The sequence below is a fragment of the Sus scrofa genome, chromosome 13, assembly GCF_054392235.1.
Source record: "Sus scrofa isolate SSC_HxYL_T2T_F1_AM1 chromosome 13, Sscrofa_HxYL_maternal_Yorkshire_Landrace_v2.0, whole genome shotgun sequence".
NCBI lineage: Eukaryota > Metazoa > Chordata > Mammalia > Artiodactyla > Suidae > Sus > Sus scrofa.
Window position 1 is genome coordinate 193,770,166 of NC_139395.1, and position 22,858 is coordinate 193,793,023.

A 22,858-nucleotide genomic window follows, 5' to 3' on the forward strand; every position below is an offset into this window, starting at 1 on the left:
AGAGACATCAGAAAAAAGACAGGCAGCACTCCCTTCTCTGAGCTCTGAATTTCAACTTTTTTGATCTTCTAAGTTTTAATAAACTCCAATCTCTCCTCTTTGTTTCCCCAGCTATAGGGGTGGTGATGACTTGCTGAATTACTCAATATTAACCTAGAATGTGAGTGTCTTTTCAGTTACCAGGTTAACAATTTTATACCCAGGAAATAATTATATCAGAGTGCCTCTGTTCAAATAGTTGCTGTGGTTATTGTATCCTGATTGGACCCTGACTTATACAACCATCTCTGCAGTCAATCCATAACTTGGCAATAATTAAGAAGTCAACAAAATGACTGCGCTCATGTGGATGCATCTACATGTATTATCATGGAACACTTTGACTGTTTATTCAGCATTTACTCTAGGCCAGGAATTGTGATAAATAATTACTTATGTAATCATGTTTAATCCTTGCACTATTACCAAGAAGGAGATAGTATTGATTATTCATATTTTATGAGTGAGAACTGAGGCTTACAGAGTTCACTAGATTATTTGTCTAGAGTCCCCCAGCTGGGAAATGGAGGTGCTAAGATTCTTACCCTGACTGACTACAGAGCCTGCATTTTAACCACAAGCGATGTCAGCTAGTGGACCATCTATACCATAACCTCAGAAAAGCCAAAATTTCTACAAGCAAACCCTCAGTAACCTTCTTTTCAGCATCTTCTCTTCCCGTCACTGTTGGCCTTCTTTCCAGTCCCTAATCCACAGACAATAAATCCTGTTCACTTACTCTTTTCCTTTCTGGCTCAGTAATGTAGGCTTCCCCTGGATGATTAGGGCAACTCTATATCCATAAAAACGTCCTGTTTTTATAGCTCCTCCTTAATCTCATTTACAAACCTACACAAACTGACTCATAAGTGATCATGCCACTCTTCTCCATATTCAAAAAATCCCAGTTACCACATGAATTAGGTCCAAAGTCCTTAGCCCAACATTTTAGGTCCTCTTTAACCCAGACCCAACTTACTTTCTGCATTGCTGAACATGGAGTATTCTACCCATCAAATTACAATAAATGCAGCCAGGGCAAAAGTGTTTTTTTTTTTTTTTTCTACCTATGCCATGTCCAGTTCCAAGTATACAATACATGATTTATGACTAAATACAGGAATAAATAAAAACCAATACTGTAGTCATTACTGAATGAAACTCTAAACTTTCTTCTGTTTCCATGAATTGCCTTAAGGTCTTATCTCTCCTTACCTATAAAGTCAAATTTCTTCATTCTTTTGCTCATTCATTTAATATGCAAGTTTATTGAATGCCTTTAATTGGTCTCATTCTTCAACACTTCTCTTTAATTCTTTAGTTCTGCTTCTTCCATGAAACCTATCCTGAAATCCTGAGGTGATAGGTGCTAGTGCTCTCTCTCTCTCTCATGATGACATACTGGGAGTTCTTAAATTATCTTCCTTATAACACAAATATTCATTTTCATGTTGAAATCAAATATGCTTAAGAGTAAGGATTGTCCCATTCATGCTTAACTCCTCAAAATGCTTCTTCCCCCTGTAGACATCTTTTGAATTATCTGAAGAAAGAGCTCTCAGGAGAGGGTTGCAGTTTCAGCTGGGCCCAAGATACTAAAGTTCCTGTATTCTATGTCCTTCAGAAGATAATATTCTTTTCTGTCTCCAATTCACCTACAAAAAAAAAAAAAAAAAAAGGCTATGCCTCTAAGGGGTGGTATCCAGGGCAATATTAACTTTCTGAAATCCCTCACATTCTTTAGTAAAAGAAGACAGATTTTAGATTTTAAAATAGTGGCAGACATCATTCATGATCATACAGATATTGGATTTTATAATAAATTACCAACTCATTACAGAGATTTCAGAATAAGAATTGCCTGTGGTCTTTGGTTTTTATTTTCATCTATTCACTGAGAAGCAATGGTGCATAAAGCCTGAAACATAGATTCTGAAGTCAGACATATTTGATCATTGAATTGCTGCTGCTATTTCCTTGGACTGTGACCTTGGATATTATTAAATCCCTTTAATCTGTAGTTTCTTCATAAATAAAGCAAGAAAATACTGAGTACCCACTTCATAGGGTCGTCATAATAACTGACTAAAATCATGTACTTAAAATATTTAGCACAATGCCTGACATAGAGTAAACACACAATTCAAAAGAGTAAGCTTTTAATATTATTAACTACCCCAGCCTCTCCCAGCCCCTGTAAAACTCCCCAGCACAGCTGTGGATGTGCTTAATGGGATATCAGATACAACAATTGAGTTCCAAAACAATGATACAAGAATTCAGCTCTTGAATGGAAAGTGTAGAGAAACAAGAATCCATTATATTTGTGGGGTGGGAGGGGGTGGAGATGAATTCTGTGGCTACCAAAAATATTAGTTATGGCTAAGATATCAGTTTCGTCTTAGAGGAAGGTCAGTTTACGTGGGAATACGGGCTAGTGATGAGGGGAAGGCAGAAACACATTCATGCATTTGGTGACACTCTGTGGGTGGCTGTAGTTGATATAAATACAAGGGCCAGACATACTGAAAAACAAAACAAAACATAACAGAGGGCCCAGGGCAGTACATGGCGGTCCCTAAGGTTTCAAGGAAAAAACTCCAGGGTGATCAAGATGGGTGGGGCTGATCAAATGCTAATCTAATTTTAGTATATCGTAGGCATGAAGGTATGTTTATAGGTGATTTTTCCCCTTCTCCTCCTGTGTCAGGTTGCCTTGGGTGGTTTCTATACCACTTGCTTTTGATGTGTGGCTAGCTTCTGCGATACACGGCAGGGTTTTCCAGTGTACGCTGAAGCATGTGCTCATGGCCTCGGCAGCCTTGGTAAGCAGGGGCTACAAGCTTTAATAGTAAGGATGGTGGCTGCCATTATTGACCTTAATGGGAAAGAACAGAGGAAATGTGTTGTTAGCCAAAGATAAGGTGAGTGGTGTCACATGTAGTTTTTAATATTTAATGAATCTATATGGGCCCAATCCATTATGTGACAATTTAATTATATGACAAAAAAGTTTGATAAATAATATTGTGGTAGGACATCTAATTCATTATTTAACAAAGAAATCAATACTTTCATAAATCATCGTTCTCCACAGATGTACTTTTTTTTTTTCTCCAAGTGTGTAAAAACCCTTATTCAGAATCCATAGGCAATTTATTTTCTGGTCAGGACAAGTTTGAATGGAGGTTTAATTGGGCCCAGGACAGACATAAATTCTATTTACTTTTTTTTTTAACCATTAAATGGAAAAGCTTTTGTTACAAGTGCTTTTTAGGAAGCCTTAACTGTATCCAGACTATATTTTCCTACAGTGTATTTTAAGAGCAGAAAGCAGTGGTAGCCATAAATTATGTATCAAGCTATAACAAAATAATAATACAAGAATATTTTTATATACCCTGGTTTGACTTCAGTATGTATTAAGTAAGATAACATTATTTTTTACTTCAGTGTTTTTCAACAGCCTTAGATTTATAAATATCACAGAAGAGTAAATATTTATTAAATATGTACTTCAAGAATGAGACTAATTTTAATAGTTGGGACCTCATTATAGAAAAAACATTTATTTCATTCCAGTTTAAATATTTGTAATATGGGAGATATTCCTCCCCCATTTAACCTAAATCTCATTTTATTCTATAATTATCATAATGTCTTTTCATGTAATTCACATTTATTCAATTTGTAATTTAATAAAGAGTTATGCTTCTTTTGGCTGAATTTTTCCACATTATCAATTTGCATTCTAATTACAAATAATATTGAGTAGGAAAAAAAAAATCACATAACACATTTTCCCCCATTTAGGTTGTTTCTGATTGTCAATCATGTGTGAATGAAGTTTTAAGTTTACTGCATTCTTCAAAAGAATTAGCAGTTGAAAAAACTATTTTCCAATAATAAAAATGACCTCTTTCATACAGAGGCCCAAACTACTAATGTTCGATAACATATTCAGAACCAGAGTACAGCCACCTAAAGCCTTCTTTGAATGTAATAAAATACATTATTTGCAATTTTTCATCTCATTTTATCAACTTTATTGCATTAGTAACTGTCTGTCATTATATATTTTATTATTAATGATTATTTAAAGTAATGAAGCATAAAAGCCTTATGGACACATTTTCATCTTTGAATGACAATATTCCTATTTAGTTATTCTGTTAAGATCCCCCCTAATAGTTCATTGTTTGACATTTGGCTGAGAGCAAAAATCTCTGCAAGAAAATGAAGTTTTCTTATATAGCTTCCCATTGAACACCGTAAAATAGGATTTCTTTTCCCAGAATTACGTTTTATGTAATGCTGTGGCACCCTAACAAATTAAGAGCAAGTATAAATATCTCTGAATTAGCTGAGCCTGAGACCACATAAAATCAGAGTGGATAAGATCATGAACTTGAAACCTGGCTCTGCAACTTTCTCACTTGCCAATCTGGGGCAAGAGATTTTACTTTATTTCTAAAATTAAAAAAAAATTTTTTTTTTTTTTTTTTTTTTTTTTTTTTTTTGCTTTTTAGGGCCACGCCTTAGGCATATGGAAGTTCCCAGGCTAAGGGTTGAATAAAGGCTGTGGCTGCAGGCCTACGCCATAGCCACAGCAACGCTGGATGGGATCCTCAACCCACTGAGGGAGGCCAGAGATCAAACAGGCATCCTCATGGATACGAGCTGGGTTGTTAACCCACTGAGCCACAACAGGAACTCCCCAGTTTGTGAAATGGGTGTAATAATAATAACGCCTTTCTTATAGTGTTGTCAGAAGAATAAGAGAATGTTTTAAATTTTAATTCGGAAATAATTTTAAACAGAGAAAATTACAAAAAATGTGGAATTCACGTAGCCTGATATCAGCTTCCTATAATATTAAAAACTTACGTAGCTGTAATATAGTTCTTAAAGCCAGAAAGTTAAAATTACCATAATGCAATTAACTAGAGACCTTATTAGACGATCACCCGTTTTTTCCTCACTTTTTCCTATTTTAGACTCAAAACCAATTTCCTACACTGCATGCGATTCTTATATCTTTCTGTCTTCTTCCAATCTGATATATCTTGCTTGTCCTTGCTTGTCTTTCATGACTTTGGCCCTTTGGATGATAGCTGGGCAATTATTCCAAGAATGCTATTTTAATTTTTCTTTAATACAGCAGTAACCAGAACCACAGCAGTGACAACGTTGGATCCTTAAGCCATTGAGCCACCCAGGAAATCCTGATATTTTCTAACAATTATAGTGATTTTATGCATTTAAAAAATTTTTAATTGAAGTATGGTTGATTTATTTTTATTTATTTTTATTTTTTTATTTTTTTGTCTTTTGTCTTTTTTTGTTGTTGTTGCTATTTCTCGGGCCGCTCCCACGGCATATGGAGGTTCCCAGGCTAGGGGTTGAATCGGAGCTGTAGCCACCGGCCCACGCCAGAGCCACAGCAACGCGGGATCCGAGCCGCGTCTGCAACCTACACCACAGCTCACGGCAACGCCGGATCGTTAACCCACTGAGCAAGGGCAGGGACCGAACCCGCAACCTCATGGTTCCTAGTCGGATTCGTTAACCACTGCGCCACGACAGGAACTCCTGAAGTATGTTTGATTTATAATGTTAATTTCTGCTGTATGGAAAAATGATTCAGTCATGCATATATACATTCTTTTCCATCCTTTTCCATTATGGCTTCTCACAGGGTATTGAATATGGTTCTCTATGCTATACAGTAGGACCTTGTTTTTTATCCATCCTATATATAATAGTTTGCATCTATTAATCCCAGACTCCCAATCTGTGTACCATATCAGGAAGAACATGATGTCTCTATTTCTCACTAGTATTCATGTTAACTTTGATCAGTTGGTTAAGGTGATGTCTGTTGGGTTTTCTTCCTGTAAAGCAACTTTAATTCACTTTGTAATAGATAAATGTTTTGGGGGGATATGTTGAAACTATGCAAATACCCTGTTTCTTTGGAAACTGTCACCTACTGATTTTATCATTCATCCGTGCCTGTAACAATTATTATTGTCTAATGGTGGTTGTGAATTTGCCTTGAGTCATCTATATTTATTTGTTGGGATATTTTTACAAGAAATAATTGCCTACTATGCATTCATATGTTTTAAGTCATTAATTTATATTAGAATTGTGGATATTTAATAGTATCATTATTTATTTTGCTGCTCGAATTGTCTTGGCTTTGGCCTTTCTGCCTCCTTTAGCTTGAGTCTTCTGTCCTTTGACATGTGCTGATGTTTTTTCCAGCATTTTCTTATTTTCTAACACTATGAGATGTTCCAAGTTCATTTTGTATTTTCTGCCTCAACACTAGACTCAATCACTAATGTAAGGAGCCCTGGTTCTTTTCATTAATATTTGGAAACCAAGATCTGGGTGTTAGGTATGTTCATTGCTACTGGGGTACAATTGCTTCTAAGTAATCTCAGCCAACATATTCACAAAGACACAGACATTTATATTTATTTCTATGTCTGCATGTTTATATATTAAAAATGAAACTAACTTCAATTCTAACTTGACAGTTAAGGTACATTCTAACCGTTTCCCTTTCCTTATTTGCAACATCCTTCCCTGAGAGGAAGAAACCTAGCTCTCACCATGAATAATATACTCATTTGTCCAGTTGTAGCTACAGAAAGTATAAAGCAGTTTATAAAGTAGTTACAAAATTTGTAAACATTAGGCGACTACAGAATTGCTAAATCACAATCCCTGTGAGAAGCAGATTTGCTTTCTAGAGTACAGTACTTATACACAGTTCCTTGGTCTTTTAACTTAATAGCATCCAGTCGACACACTGTTATCCAGAGTTAGGTTAACATTCTAGCTGTTTTTATTTCTGTGAATTGTTTTTTCTAGAAGCTTATCAATGTGTCAGGGAAATTTTCTCTTTTGTTTATTTTAGGTGGCATGTTGGAAGACAAAAAGCTATCTTGGGAGTTCCCATCGTGGCTCAGAGGTAATGAACCTAACCAGTATCCATGAGGATGTGAGTTCAATCTCTGGCCTTGCTCAGTGGGTTAAGGATCCGGTGTTGCCTTGAGCTGTGGTGTAGGTGGCAGACATGGCTTAGATCCCAAGTTGCTGTGACTGTGTGGCATAGGCTGGCAGCTCTAGCTCTGATTCGACCCCGAGCCTGGGAACTTCCATATGCCACGGGTGTGGCCCTAAAAGAGACAAAAAAAAAAAAAAAAAAAAAAAAAAAAAAAGCTAGGTCTAAACCTGTTGGTCTCAGTTTGAGTGTTGTTAGAAGAGCATTGTGGATTGGGGTTAGATGACTTCTGGCTTCACTGCTCACTCTTGCCCTCTGCCTACCCTGCACCATTCTCCCTGAACTTGGTTTCCCTTCGATTTGTTATGGAAATTAGAAATGAAAGTAGAGATGTTTTATGAATGGTTATGTAATTGAAAACTTCTCATTTCATATTAATAATTTGCTTTAGGAGTTCCTGTAGTGGTGCAGTGGTTAACAAATCCGACTAGGAACCATGAGGTTGCGGGTTCTATCCCTTCCCTTGCTCAGTGGGTTGAGGATCCGGCATTGTGGTGAGCTGTGGTGTAGGTTGCAGACACGGCTTGGATCCCGTGTTGGTGTGGCTCTGGTGTAGGCCGGTGGCTACGGCTCCGATTAGACCCCTAGCCTGGGAATCTCCACATGCTGTGGGAGTGGCTTAAGAAAAGGCAAAAAGACTAAATAAATAAATAAATAATTTGCTTTATATGTTTGCATGTGTGTATATCAGCTTTGCTTAAAGTGGGATACCTTTGACAAATCCAATGTGGGATAAATGAGTAGTCCTTCATTCTCCATCTGAGTCCATAAGGAATACCTGGATAGTTGGAACCTTTTGAATAAGAGATGTGCTGATATGTTCCAAATAAAGACAAGAAGAAAATGGATATACCTGATACCGTATATTATCGATGCCATTCTGGAGTGCTTGACAATTTGGGGAGAAATATACACTATTGGTTAGTATCTATTTTCAAGTATAAAGAGAAGAAGCTAAAGAGTTTACTATATTCTGAAGCTAAAACACAAAAATGAACAAAAGTAATAATCTTATTTTCTTTTTATATAGTCAGAATAAAAAACAAGCCTAATGTATATTGAAAGATGATGGTAGATAGAAAAGTTCTCCAGGCTTGTTAAAAGCTAAAGAAGAGGGGTTCCCACCATGCACAGTGGGTTAAGAATTTTACTGCAGCAACTTGGATCTCTGCAGAGGCACAGGTTTGATCCCCGGCCCAATGTAGTGGGTTAAAGGATCCAGCCTAGTATCCTGTGGCTTGGGATTCAATCCAAAGCCAGGAATTTTCTTTTGCTGTGGGTGCAGCCATAAAATTAAAAAAAAAAAAAAGCTACAAAACTTTACCATTATGGATTTTCTTAAGGGCAGAAATACTGTAACTATTATGGATGATTTTAGACTCTTTGTGCTATTTCCTTCAAAATGTGTCAACAGTTTTTAACCAATGATTTAAATTTTTCAAAGAAATAATCATCTTTTCTTATAATTGGTGATAAAATTGACACAAATCTGTTTTAAATATTTGTATTCAAAAGCAAATATTTTCTATTTTATTATTATGCTATAAAGAAAAAGAGCATAATTGATATTCGGGAACTAGAGTTAACAGGAATTGTGAAGTAACATATTCTTTGAAATATTGACCAATTCTCTCTTTAGAATTATTTTGCCCTTCCAATATTTTAAATATTAATATTTGAAAATGGAATGAGCAACAGGACCATGAGATAATCAAATTACTATCTTATCAAGGCTAATGATAGGATGGTCTCTTTCATGAATCATTAGTAATTCATTTCACACAGCCACAAAAGCATTCAAATGCCTTTATACGAGGGCCTCCCATTACATGATAAAAAAAGTCAGAAGGTTACTTAGGCAAAATTCATTGAACAAAATTGAAAACTTTACGCCAGATGAAATCTACATGACAGTGTCTTCAAGCTTCCAAACACTCCTGAAAATAGATGGCAATTTTTTAAACAAAAGGTAATCTGGTTATGCCACTTCATATTATAAGAAGATGTAAACTATCAGTGCTCTCCAGTTAAATCGTGTCTTTTACAATTAATAACCATAGCTCCATAATATTATACAAATAATAGCACATCAACAAACCCTGTTGGGAATTTGACATAAAACTGTTTGATTACAAATCAATGTTTTGTGATTTTAGCAGCATTGACTTTTATCAGGATAAGCACTTAGTCTTTTCTAGGTTAGTCTTAAGCTAGAAGATAATACAGAAATCTTTTTGAAACCATGGTAATATGTAGTATAGTTTATATAATAATCAAAAATTTCTGCTATCACTCAATGGCTCTTTCCTCATATTTGAAAAGCTCAGCTTTCACTGAGTGATATAAGATAGTGTATGCATAGGAGAGTAGGATGTACTTTTTCAAATTTTAAAAAATAAAATGAAGGGAAAAACTGTGACTGAAATTAAAATTTATGGTAAAAATTCATCTCCCCATTTTCCCTCCCTTCCCCATGTGCTACTTCTCTTGTCCCAGTCCCTTGGTGACCATAAGCAGGTGTTTCCCTGCAAGCACAGTGTTTTCCAGTTTCACTGCTAGGGCTCTATAAAGAAGAGAGAACTATTAAGTTCACAAAGGTTTTGAAATGGTTCCATTTTCATAGAGTATTAGTAAGATGCAAGTTCCCTTCTGTCCTCCTCTAAATCCAGGTCAGCTGAACTCAGGTTTAAAGTTCCTAGGGATCCTTAAGGCCCCAGGATTTATCTCTTGCTAGAGGCTTCCTCTTGCTGGTCCCCTCAGGGCTTGCAGCCACTCCAGGCTCCTCCCTGTGCCATGGCTGCTGCTGAGATGAACATAGCATACAGAACTTCTGCCTGATTCCAAAAAAATTACCTCAAAGGCTGAAATAGCCATGTACACTCTGGAATTCCCCATTCAGCTCACCCTGTTGCAAAGGCATTGAGTCTATGTCTTGGCTGTACTTGCTCATCAAATCTCAAATCTTCCCTGGATGCCACCAGAGCTCACCTTCCTTGAAGTCACTACCACTTTTTCCCAATGTTAGCCTGCCATCACTCTCTCCCTTCTGTCTTGTTCCTCATCCCCAATTCTGGCTGATAGGAATACTACCACAGTTCAAGGCTTCTGTAGACCTTAATTCATCCTACCTGGAGGCAACCAGAATCTCTTGCATCTGTCACTGTTACTAAATCAATCTGCAAACAACCCAGGGCCAGCACAGCTCTGATGTCACCTCTGGTGCCCTGGGATGCTGTGGCTGCCTGCGAGCTGCCTTTATGAACCAGTTCTAACTTTGATCAGAGACTGATGAGGAGGTTGCCCAGCCCCTCTGCCTGACTCAGAGTTGCTTCCAAACATCTTGTCCAGATCATCTCCGCTATGTTTGCTTGGTGCTTGTTTGTCTTTGGATATGGGTTTCTGGATTCAAACTAATTGAGACCATTGTTTGAAGTCATGCCTAGAGACTCAGGACTCACCATGACAGTGCTTCTGCTGCTCCTAGAAATCATCTTCCTAGAAAAGTCCTGTTTCCAGGCCTGGGTCCTGTGAGCTCCTCTGAAACAAGTGGCCTTCAATTCTGGGAGAATTTTGGGTCCATACGACTGCCTCATATCACTAATTACAACTTTCTCTGTTGATGGCTTAAAGAACTAAGTCTAACAAGCAGATGCTGTTATTATTCACCAGGATGTAGTATGAATAACATTATCATTATTTTCACGCCAAAGAGATTCAATCTACTCGCCTCTCCTATATCTGGGAATCACACCTATAAATTTTCCTTATAATTCAGTGTCATGATTTCTTTGGGATTAATGCAATATTTCTAATTTTTCATAGGAGAAAGTGAAGAATAAATGATATAAGTAAATACTTGAAATTATATGTAGTTATATTATGATAAATATCAGGTGACTATTAATTTTATAAAATATGTTCAATTAAGTGGATAATTAAGAATAAAGTATATCCCCTATAAGTCGTCAACATAAAAACATAATGTTTAAAACATAATATTGGTTGTTAGCAGAATCAGACTAATAGTAGGCTGATATTTTACTAACTTCCTGACTTTGTGAAATCTAGAGAGACCGTGACTGAACCTTTGCCTCTGCAGCTTTGTACTAGAGAATTTTTTCCAAGCCACAATCAGTGGTCTCTGCAAGTTGGAGGCCAGATGCAATAGACAATTACATTAAATCTTAAAATTTTAGTATATCAGAAGCCAGTGTGAATCATGTATCCCCTTTCTTCTAATTTATGAGGAAATGTCTCCACATGCTTAGATCTGAATTTTTAAAAACTTCAATCCTATTGAAGACAGATGTCAGTGTGTGTGACTTTTATGATCACTGGCCAAGAACATATGAGATAAATGTTGGAGGTAGATGTGAGAAGGTCAATGGCAAGGGAAAAGTAGGCATGAAAGCTGGTTGGACTGAAGAATAAAAAAAGATGAACATTTATTAAGTAACTTCTACTTCACAGACACTGTGCCCAATCCTTATATATAACAGATCTTTCAATTCTCAAGGTAGCCCTGCAATATAAGCATTATTGGCCCTATTTTAAAACTAGACAGACCATAATATGTCAAAGGCCTAGCAAAGCCACAAACAAAGCAAATATCCTATTTTGAAGTCTCAAATTCTATTCAACAAAAATTTTACTAACTTAGGCCAAAAAATAAAACCAAAAAACCTACTCCAACAACAACAACCAACACAACGTACGTATATATAAAGATCATGGGTTATTTCACAGAAAGAGAGAAGCTAAATACACACTCAGTAAGTCAAGAATCAGGCTGCTCCAGTGTTTAGCAGATGCTGTGCAACAGACAGGAAGTGACATACCCACAGTCACTCAGTGGCAAAACCAGAACAAGGACTCTAATCACTCCTAAGTTTAGTGTTTTGTGTTCTCCCAAAATTCATTTGTTGAAGCCCTAACACCTTGTACATCAGAATATGACTACATTTGGAGACAAGGCTTTAAAGAAATGATTTAAGTTTAAATGAGGCCGTCAAAGCGGGGTCTAATCCAGCTTAGCCGGTGTTCTTCTAAGAAGAGGAGATTTGGACATGGATAGATACCAAGGATGAATGCACACAGAGGGAAATCTATGAGGACACAGCAGGAGGCACCATGCAAGCTTAGGCATCAGCAGAACTCAAACCTGCTAAGCATTGGTCTTGGACCTCAAGTCTCTAGGATAGGGAGAGAGAAAAATGTCTGCTGTGGAATCCACCCAGTCTGCTTTATTTTTCATGGCAGCTGCAGCAAACTAATACTGTGCTCTTTCCACAACATTATCTCTTTAATTAATGAATCTTATTGGAAAATGATTTTGTAAGGTGAATATTCTACACAAATCATGTAATCGTAGGCACCCTGAGATACGTGTGGACCCTTACTCATTAATGCTTGTTAAGGGTCCGTGTAGCCTGGTAGATAAGAGCAAAGGTTGTGGGCATAAATCCCAGCTCTGCCGCTCACCAGCTGGTTGTGCTTGGTTAGATTTCTTAACTATTCCCTGCCTCCTTCCTCATCTGTAAAGTGTGGTTATTAATTGTACCTAACTTATATGATGTTGTTGGGCAGGTTAAACAAATTAACCCATGTAAAGCACTTTGGGCATGACCTGGCCTAGACTGTTTGTCTGCTTACATCTCATGAGGGCAAGGGTGAAAGTGCTTGGTAAAGGATCTCCAGAGCTGCAATCAGGCCATGTTCCTGTGCCACATTTAGCCTGCTTGGCTAGTGGTCTTAGAAGGCATCCTTCAAACTCCCTGAGATCATGTATGTTTCTGATATGTCTTTCCCCTCTTCTTTATCCCTGCTGTTTCCTTTTTCTTTCTGTGAATAAGGAGGAAGTAGGTGAGACATTGCTAATGGCTATTTAATTTCTTCTCCACTTTTTACCCCAAACCCAAAGTCACTCTTTTGGCCCTAACTTGCAAAGATTTATAAAAATATTACCATCTGAGGATCTTCTGAAACTACCAGATATGGCTTCTAAAGCACTTGTATGCCTGGTTTCATATACAGCGGCAGAGTGAAAAATAAGCAAGAAAACATTTAGTTTTAGTGCTGTGCATTTCAGAGGTTATTGTATAAATCATCTTCTTTTTGCATTTTGATATGATAAATACCTTTAAAACCAGTAATTTGTATTGACACATTTAACACATTTTGGTCTTACTAGTTTCAAGCTATATTGCCATTGCAATTTCTACTTTTAAAAGTGTAAGTTTAATTAAAATTATAGTAATCTTGTACACACCTCACATCATGCCCCACAGCCTAAGAAAGTAATATTCATCTGAAAGGCACTGTGCCATAATGCATTTTTCTTTGTCCTTTCAGCAAGCTGAATAAAAGTGTATTTTCCACAACCTTTTCCACTAGAGATTTGATTAACACATTTTTCATTGTATTGTTATCATGACAGCAATGGCTTTTCCAGCAATTTAGCATAACAGATAAGATATGGGTCATTCAAATATATTGGTTAATTCTTACCTACAAAAAAATTAGACATCCACATGTGTATGACTTTCTTGAATGCATTTTCATTACCTATTACATGTATTAGTACCTATTACATGTATTTTTAGTACCTATTACATCTATTACAATATTACATGTATGTTGTTGAAAGGTATTCCATGAAAAATCTACTCTTGTGATTTTATTTCCAGTTAATGTACCATTTAAGCTAAAATGGTCTCTGAGTCCCATAGACAGTGATACTTTTCACGTGACAGTGTCATGCTCTTCTTGGTATATTATTTCAGGCTTCTAATTTTCATTTATTCTGAAGATTCGCTGTAATTTTTCAAATTCTGTTTCCTGATTCTATGGCATCTGGTAAGGATTCTGCTCTAACTTATCTCAGAGTGATGCAATTGTCTTTGGTCACCATCCGTTAAACTCAGGTAGCCCCAAATGCCAGAGAAATGAATTAAGGAGGAAGGCCTGAGGCACTTCCTAGATGTACTTGAAGAGGCTAATGCACAAAAGCAAGCACGGTATGTGACAGCTTAGCAGTGACAAAGGAACTGAATCTATCATTTCCTTCCCAAGGTCTATTTGCCAAGTGCTCAACCAGGACTTATGGATCATCTCATTTACAGATGAGGACATTATATAATTTTACTGAGTTTAAGTGACTTCTCCAATGTCATGCTACACGTTAGTGACAATTCATGTTTATAGCTCACAGTCCCACTTTTACAATTATTTGCTAAGCCTGTTGAATGATTCTAATTTCTAGGGCAGAGAAAAGGGGTATGTTAATGTCGCTACAGAGGCTGTCACAATTAAAATATATCAAATAAATGAATGAATGCATGAATGAAGAAATTTTTTATTAAGTTGTTTGTGAACCATTTCTATAAAATTATATAACTTGGCATTTGCTCAAGCAATCCCTTAATGTTTTAGTCCAAATCTTAGAAGTACAGAAAGAGTGGAAATTCTTTGTTGTGGCTGGCTGATGGACCAACAGTTATTTCTTAACTCTAACATCTTTATACAAGCACGTACTCACACACGCACATGCACAGGTGCACACATGTACACGTGTACAACAGAAAGAAGAACATATAACTCATGATCTGATAGTAGAATGACTTACTTACTCCCCCTGAGTGGACCAGGGAGGTGAGACTACTTAAAAATTGTCTTAGCCCGTTAGGGCTGCTGTAACAAAAATACCATAAACTGGGTATTTTCTAAGCATTTATTTCTCATAGCTCTGGAGGCTGGGAAGTCCAAAATTGTGGAACTTGCAGATTCAGTATCTGTAGACCTTCTTCCTCAATGGCTGTTTTATTGCTTTAATCTGCTACAGCCGTTTTGCTGAGGACCAGCTTTTTTCCAAATGTGTGATGTGGGTTTCAGGGTACTTCAGATGAGGGATGTATAGTCAATGCAGTTACTTAACCAGTTCTGCAAAACTCACTCTACTTTGTTTACATTCAACACATTCTCAGTGATGAGCATCAGTATGCACGTTCTAGAATGAAAGCTTCTCCTACTAAAATAACTTCTGTTGGTTTTGTTGGATTTGTTACTAACTGTATTTCAAAAACTCCTGAAATATACATGGTCCTGCTTTTTATTTATAGATGGAATCCTGTGAATTGCAAATTGCAAAACTAAAAGGGAAACAACGAAAGACCCAAATATCAAATATTTCTAGACGGGAGCAAATAAAATATAAGAATTCCATCTGGAAAAACAGTCACGTTTGACTAGATTTTCACAATTGTTTAAATGGAAAAAAAACTTAGATAAATGTAATAAAACTTTTTAGATCAATTGGGAAAAATGTCTTCAAAGAGGCATGAAATGACAGGGTTGGTAAGACCTAATTTGCTTCTTAAAAATTGAATTAGGAAAAAACCCAGATATTTTCATCTTGGTGACAAGGACTAGCTAGGAACAGGAAATGCACAAATAAAACCCCTAGTAAATAAAAAGGATTATATATCAAATAGGAGAGGCACACTTATTCTGTTACGACTCATTTAAGGTTTGAAAATCATTTCCGATTGAGTTTTAAAACCAAAAGCTTTATTTCTTCTCATTTACATTAACTCGCATAATGTATAGTTCCCTTCTCTGTCCCAAAGGACTTAAAACTACCACTGCCATAATGTATTCAAAGTAACTAATTTATAGTCATCAATCATTCCTGCCATTTTTTGGTATCCATTTATGTTTCTTGACTTAGTTTTAGGATTACAGCCAAAATTCACACACATCAGAAAAGAATATTAAACAAGGACAAATATCCCTTAAACCACATAAGGATTAATTTCATGTTCAGAGATACCATTTGCTACACTCCCAATGCAGAAATAATTAATACAGGCAAACAAGTGAACATCCCTTGAGATGCCCTTCATTTATACGCTGTGCTCTCCGATTACATTTCTCTTCCCTTCCAAATACAGTCCTTCAGTGTGTATTACACCTTAACATATTTATCATTTTTTTTTGGGGGGGGGGAATCAAATAAAACAATCCTTCAAGGAAATTGAGGCTTAGAAAATGTAAATTTTATTAGTTATGCACAAGGATTCTTAGCTATGTATTAACAGTTTAAGGGATTAGAGAGTTGTTTCATCTTCTTATAAATTTGAACTGCTAGGATATGACAGTTGATGTGAAAAATTCCTTAGCAGCCGTCATCTGCATGCTAAAGCCGGTAGCTTTTCATACATGAATAATATGCCCATCTGGGGGCATGGCTAAGCAGTTATCTTTATCCCTTACATCGCGAATATGCAGGACGCTCTTGCTCTGTCTGAAACTGTTAGACACAATCCATTTAGATTTGCTCTTTGAGGTGAGCTACAAAGCTCAAATGAAGATTTCCTACTTCAATGACTGACACCCAAATGTCGAGGGTTAGGTTACGGTGTAGAGGGGCTCAAATAAAATCCCTTAGTACATGAGTCAGTAAATTCAAAAGAGGAATGCAAACTGAGTAAGATGAAGAAGGTAACAAGCAAATTGTGCTTACCTAGGCATTTTTAAAGTTGCCAGAAACAAGAACTTTTAGACTGATAAAATGGGAAACACATCGACGACCTCTGGAAGTTACTTGAGCCCCTTTCAGTTCCTTGAAATAGAAGCATATTAAATTGCCCCTTAAGAGTCTAAGTGAAAATGAGTTATAAAAGAGAAAACACTATTTTCTGAACTGGATGATGGGTATGTGTTTTTTTTTTTGTTTTTTTGTTTTTTTCCCTTTTTGGCCACCCTGTGGCACAAGGAGGTCCCAGGCCAGGGATCAGAACCAGGCCGAGGTTGGGACCTATGCCATGGCCATGCCAGATCCTTAACCTGCTGTGCCTGGCCAGGGATTGAACCTGTACCCCAGTGCTCTAGAGATGCTGCCCATCCTGTCACACCACAGTAGGAACTCCTAGACATGTTGGTTTTATCATTATTATTTAAACTACATATGCTGTCTATTTGTGCCATTGGACCTTGCAGCTGCATTGGACATGTTTAATCATGCCCTCCATGAAATACTTCCTTCCTCCTCCTGACTTTTTTGTTCTTTTTTTGCTTCTTCTTTGGCAGCCTCCTTTGTTGATCCCACTTCCTTTTCTGAACTCATCTCTCAGACTCTTTGCTGACAACCTCATCCACCAGTTGGTCTCATCCAGGCTCGGCTTCTGGATAAACTGTCTATAATCGAGGACCCCCCCCCCCCCAGTTTATATTTTTAGCCCAGGTCTCTCCCCACATCTCAAGAGTTTTATGTCCAATTTTCTGTTCACATCATCACTTAGATGTCTAGTGGGTATTTCAAACTTAACACATATAATACTGACTCCTGACCTCTACCCTCCAAACATCTCTTCTGACAGTGTTCTCCATTTTAATAAATGGTGACTCCATCCTCTTAGTTACTTAAAACAGAAACCTTGGAACCATCCCATTCTTAAAGCCTTTTTTTTTTTCCCCCACTCCCAGATCTACCATGAAGCTATGTGGGCTGTATACAAAACAAAAATACATGTGGTTTGAAGTATACTAATTCCATCTTTCAACTGGATAACTTCACCAGACCAGTTACATGCCTTGAACTTTGCCCTTTCTTCTCAGTCTTTTTAATATACAAAAGGTAGATGGATCCTTCCAAAAGAATCACATTTTTCCTCTACTCAAAACCCTCTAATGGGTTCCCATTTCACTCTAAGAGCCAAAATTTTCATACTGACTTACAAAGTGCTATATTTTCTAAGCCCTACTTCCATGTGATAGCACAGATTCTGTAAATAATACCCCCCTTACTTATTCTTTTCCAGTCATACTCACTTCCTTGCTGTCCCAAAATGAGTCAAGCATACTGATGCTTTGGACTCTTGCTCTGCCAGGAATGCTTTTTCCTCAGATATCCACACAACTCCCTCCTTTACCCTCTTCAGCTTCTGCTCTCATGTCACCTCATTAAGGAGGCCTGGCCTAACCACCCTATTTAGAACTTCTTCTATTACTGAGCCTAACTCAAGTTCAGTTGTCCTATGTACAGCAAAGGCAATCTACTGACACTGGGTTGTGGTGATGGAAAGTACAGTGTTTTTTGCAAGGCACCTAGCAAAGGAGTGGGAGACAAGTCTCAGATCCATTCCAACTTGGTCTTTGAATTTGGGCCCTTTTTAAAGGGGAAGAACAAAGAGGCTGGGGATAATCATTGCCTTGTGGCATTTCTGCAACATTTCTTAACTGAAGTGTTGGGAGTCAGGATGTCTCTGGCTTATAATTCTCAGTCCAGGTGGTCCATGGCTGAGGATCTATTAGCTCATCTTGCCCTAGAGAAACAACCTGAGTTTGTAAGTGAATGGTGATATTTATAATAGCAATTTTAGTACATCAAAGATGTTATCATCAATAGCAATTTTAGTCATTTGAATCTGGTTGATGAGTGTTTAGTCGGCATAGGATTGGGGTTAGAGGGAACAAGAAAGGGAATAAAGTTTTATATAATAAGAGAGATTAATCAGAGACTTGGTAAGGGACTCAATTTGGGGGCAACTCACTTTCACTTCTCCCTCTCACTGTATTTTAAAAAATTTCATTACACTTAATTTTTCCTCTGTTGCATTTAATACCATTTGACTCAGTGTGTTGCTCACTATTATGTGCTTATTTCTTGCTCACACACTCCATTAATGTTCCATGAGAAGAGAGATTTCTGGCTGTGTTTATGGTAGTAACTCTGGTGCTTAGAACGGAACTGCACCTAATGTCTTAACAAGCTATCAAATAAGTGCATTTTGTATACTCTTTATATAAATATTTCACAATACGGATTTCAAAAAAGGAAGACAGTATAAAAATAAGTATAAAATAAAGGAAGCAGTAGTTTCTACACATAGCCCGTTTGAAAGCTCTATTATTTTTTTAATAAAAATCAAATTCTATTACATAATGGGGAGTTTGATTAAAATTAGTGTTTTACAACCAGCTGTTTTGCTATCATGTAGACAAATTGGGATATCCAAAATTAATAGATCGAGTTATGTAATTTTACTAGAAAAGAGATGAGGCAAGGAGATGGATTAAGGCAACTTCATTAAGTGGATTATGATGAGAGAAGATAAATATAAATTTATGATTAGAAGCTATAGCATTAGAAATGATTTAGTATTGCATTAGTAAACTTGAAACATCTTCCACTTTATGCTATTTATTATTTATTTTTCTGGATGATTGGACTAGCAAACAAATACCTTTCAATATTTATTCTCCAGATGTTATGTTTTTTCTTTAATTTTGATTTTTTATTTTTATGGCCACATCTGCAGCATAAGGAAGTTCCTGGGCTAGGGGTTGTATTGGAGCTGCAGCTGCTGGCCCAAGCCACAGCCACAGCCATAGCAATAGTGGATCTGAGCCACATCTGCAACCTACACCACAAATTGTGGCAACACTGGACACTTAATCCATTGAGTGAGGCCAAGGATTGAACCGGCATCTTCACAAACACTATGTTGGGTTCTTAACCTGCTGAGCCACAGCAGACAGTCCAGGATGCTACAGTTTTCTACAAAGTCTTTCTAGTGGACGTTTGTGATGTTTTCTGGTTAGGCAGCATTTTAAAAATACCCTTTCTATGGTTAGGGAATTTCCAGGCTTGTGAATTAAAAAAGGAGGCAGAAAGCCCAGCTCCCCTGGCTCTTTGGAGGCTAAGGTACAGTCATATGACTCAGTGCTACCAATCAGATTTACCCATATTTATCTTTGCCCTGGAAAGGAACCAGTTGAGAAAACAAGCACCCCTTGCCAGGTTCTATCCTTAACCCTAAGACTAAATTAATAAGCATATATTATATGTAAGTAGTCCCTATATCTTAAGTTACTTATTACAGTTTATATCAGTAAAATTAGAAACTTACAAAATAGTTCAAATAATGGTTTAAATGAATAAATTAGTAACCCTTTCATGTACAACTATACCTATAGTCCTTCTCAGATAAGAATACATCACTTTTTTCTTTAGAAAGCCTATGTTTTATGATATTTGATATAATGAACAGCCTATTACACAGTCCTGAGTGTGTAAGTGCTCAATAGGTTATTGTTGACTGATTAAAGTATATTAATTATAAAACTATACAGTAATTAGAATTTAAGTGAGAGGCCCCATCACCCCAGACAGAGCAAGAATTTCTGAGCCACCCAGCACTATTGAAAATTTCTGAGCCACCCAGCACTCTTAACTGCCCTTTACTTCACTTTCCCTTTCCATCAAATGGGGATAAGAAGGTCTCTTTTTTAGGCCTGAGATAATTAAATCAAACAATACATTTTAGAGCAGTTGGCGCCTAACTGGCACTCAATTCAGGTGGTAACTAATGCTTATATCATTGCAGATTTCAGAATAGCCTATATTCTGGAGACACAAACATAATCCTTTTTGTTGGAGGCTGAAGAGCATGTCATATGGAATTACTTGGAAAGAGAGTTAAGAGCATAGATTGGACAAAATATGTCAGGCAGGCAAAATATGCAAATCCCACGGGAAGCCAAAATTACTGGTGTACATTAATAAAACACTTGAGCCTTGGAGCTCCCCCTGTGGCACAGTGGGTCAAGGATCTGACTGTGGCAGCTTGGGTCACTGTGGAGGCACAGGTTTGATCCCCAGCCTGGCACAGTGGGTTAAAGGACCCAGCATTGCTGTAGCGTGGTTTAGATTCAGTCCTTGACCTGAGAACTTCCATATGCTGTGGGTACAGCCATAAAATTAAAAAAAAAAAAAGATGAAAAAACTTGAGTCCTAGACCTAAATATTTCTGTCTGTACAACGATATAAACCATGTAATGGAATGCAAATTATTTAACAGCAATTTAAACCATGATTTTCAGACTAATAATATCTATTTCCACCAAGGTTACTCTAATTAGAACCAATGAGACTCATTAAAACTCAAAAATGCGTCTAGTGCACCAACACCTTAGCAGACAAAAGCAAAATCGAGCAGTTTGGTGAGCGATCTCTTTTGTTCCTACTTACCTTCAAGTGAGATGTTTCTGCAGTGTCTCTTTAGCAATTTGCACCCCTCAGTGTGCTCAACTGTGTATAAAAATGCTCTCATCAGTGCACATATTGAAAAAGTATTTAGGCTGGAAGTTTTATTATTCAGTTGCAAGTGCAGAGGATCACTGTAGAAAAGGCTCTAACTCTATTTTATGCCTGAAGGATTTCAGACAGTACATGGATTGATGCTTCACTGGCTTTTCAGTGAAGAGAGGACTGAGGGAGGAAAGGTGACATGGCAAGGATCTGTGAAGCATGGCAGCCATGTCACAGTGGGGGTGAAATGGGGCAGGTCCTCAGCATCAGGGGAGCCTGTCACAGGGATCAGGACCTCAGCACCTGCCTGAGCATCAATGGCAGGATTTTCTTTACTGACAGGTGGCCGGAACACATGTAGCCTACCAGCATGGTCTTTTGGTAATAGGAACCATATTGTAATAAGTACACATAGAAGCTGGACAGGTAAATGAGACAGAGATTCTAGGCAAAGGAGCAATAAGGGCAACTTTCTCAGAGGTCTGAAAGAGAATGACACATTTTGGAAATGGTTAGTGGTCAATGGCCAGGGCCGAATGGGGCATTAAGGAAATGATGAGGAATGAAATCGGAAAGATAGACTTGGGACAAATGGTGAAGAATCTTGCATGCTAATCTCTCTCCATCCTTGGCTTTCTGAATATGTGTAGATAAAGTGATAGGGACAGGGCTGTTGATAGATCTCACCCAAGGATCTCTCTTTTCTCCATGGAGAAAAGGCAAGGTCAGAGGATAAAGGGAATGGTCAGTATAGGCTCTTAAAAAGGCTGAACATGAATGGTCTGAATGTGTGGAATAAAATGAGAAGGTGAATGAACCAGAAACTAGGAATTGTGTATAGAAGACACAGCCTGTGATGCTGTCAACTGATACATTTGTATGAGTCAGCATTTCACCATAATTATCCTTTTTATTTGGTTTTTCAATAAACATTACTGCCAAAATGTGGAGTGATTTCTTTTACATACACTCTGACTTAATAAGACAGTTTTACAAAGGAGATTTACAATGATTTTATTTTGAAACCCCTCAGAATTAAAACTAGTAACAGTAACAATACTTACATGGCACCTATTTTTTTCAGGTGCTATTGTTCTTAGGGCTTTATGAGTATTACCTAATTTAAACTTCACAGCAACCCATACAAAGTGGATACTATTATTATTTTTATTTTACAGATGAGTAACTTGGGGCTCAGAGAGGTTAAGAATTTGTCCCGTGTCCATGCTTAGTAGCTAGTGAAGTTAGGACATGAATTCAGGCAATTCTATCCATTAGTTCTTAGCCAGCAGGTTGTGCTTAAGAAAATACGTAATAGGATTTTTTAAAAGTTGATAGTTACTTGGAACTACCAGACCTAGACACCCTTCTTGGTCCTACCACCACCTGATTATGTGGTTCTTGCAAGAATTTGCATAAAACACTTCTCAGCATGTATTAAAAAGTAGAATGCGATTATGCACTGAATGTACACTTTTGTGAGGTGTTTTGAGATCAAAGTGTAAGAAACTTCTGTCGGCTAAGTAGAGGGATACATATGTACACAGAGCAAGGCTTATTTACAGACAGGACAGTAAATACACAGTTCAGAATATGTGACACAATCAAATGACATGCTTTAAAATATCTAATGTATATAACCATGTGAAAAT

The 22,858-nt window shown here is 37.2% G+C and overlaps 1 protein-coding gene and 2 long non-coding RNA genes across 34 annotated transcripts in view; 1 reads left to right on the forward strand and 2 right to left on the reverse strand.

Moving 5' to 3' along the window:
- The window catches only part of ROBO2 (roundabout guidance receptor 2), a 1,676,226-nt gene that overhangs the window by 980,677 nt on the left and 672,691 nt on the right, over window positions 1-22,858 (reverse strand). The window lies entirely within an intron of this gene.
- On the forward strand, window positions 4,528-7,692 carry LOC146397817 (uncharacterized). The gene is made up of 2 exons (XR_014824984.1): window positions 4,528-5,320; window positions 5,638-7,692. It is a non-coding gene; the product is annotated as an uncharacterized LOC146397817 (long non-coding RNA).
- On the reverse strand, window positions 5,331-11,859 carry LOC146397818 (uncharacterized). Its single transcript, XR_014824988.1, has 2 exons — window positions 7,721-11,859; window positions 5,331-5,452 (listed from the first exon to the last, which is right to left on the reverse strand). It is a non-coding gene; the product is annotated as an uncharacterized LOC146397818 (long non-coding RNA).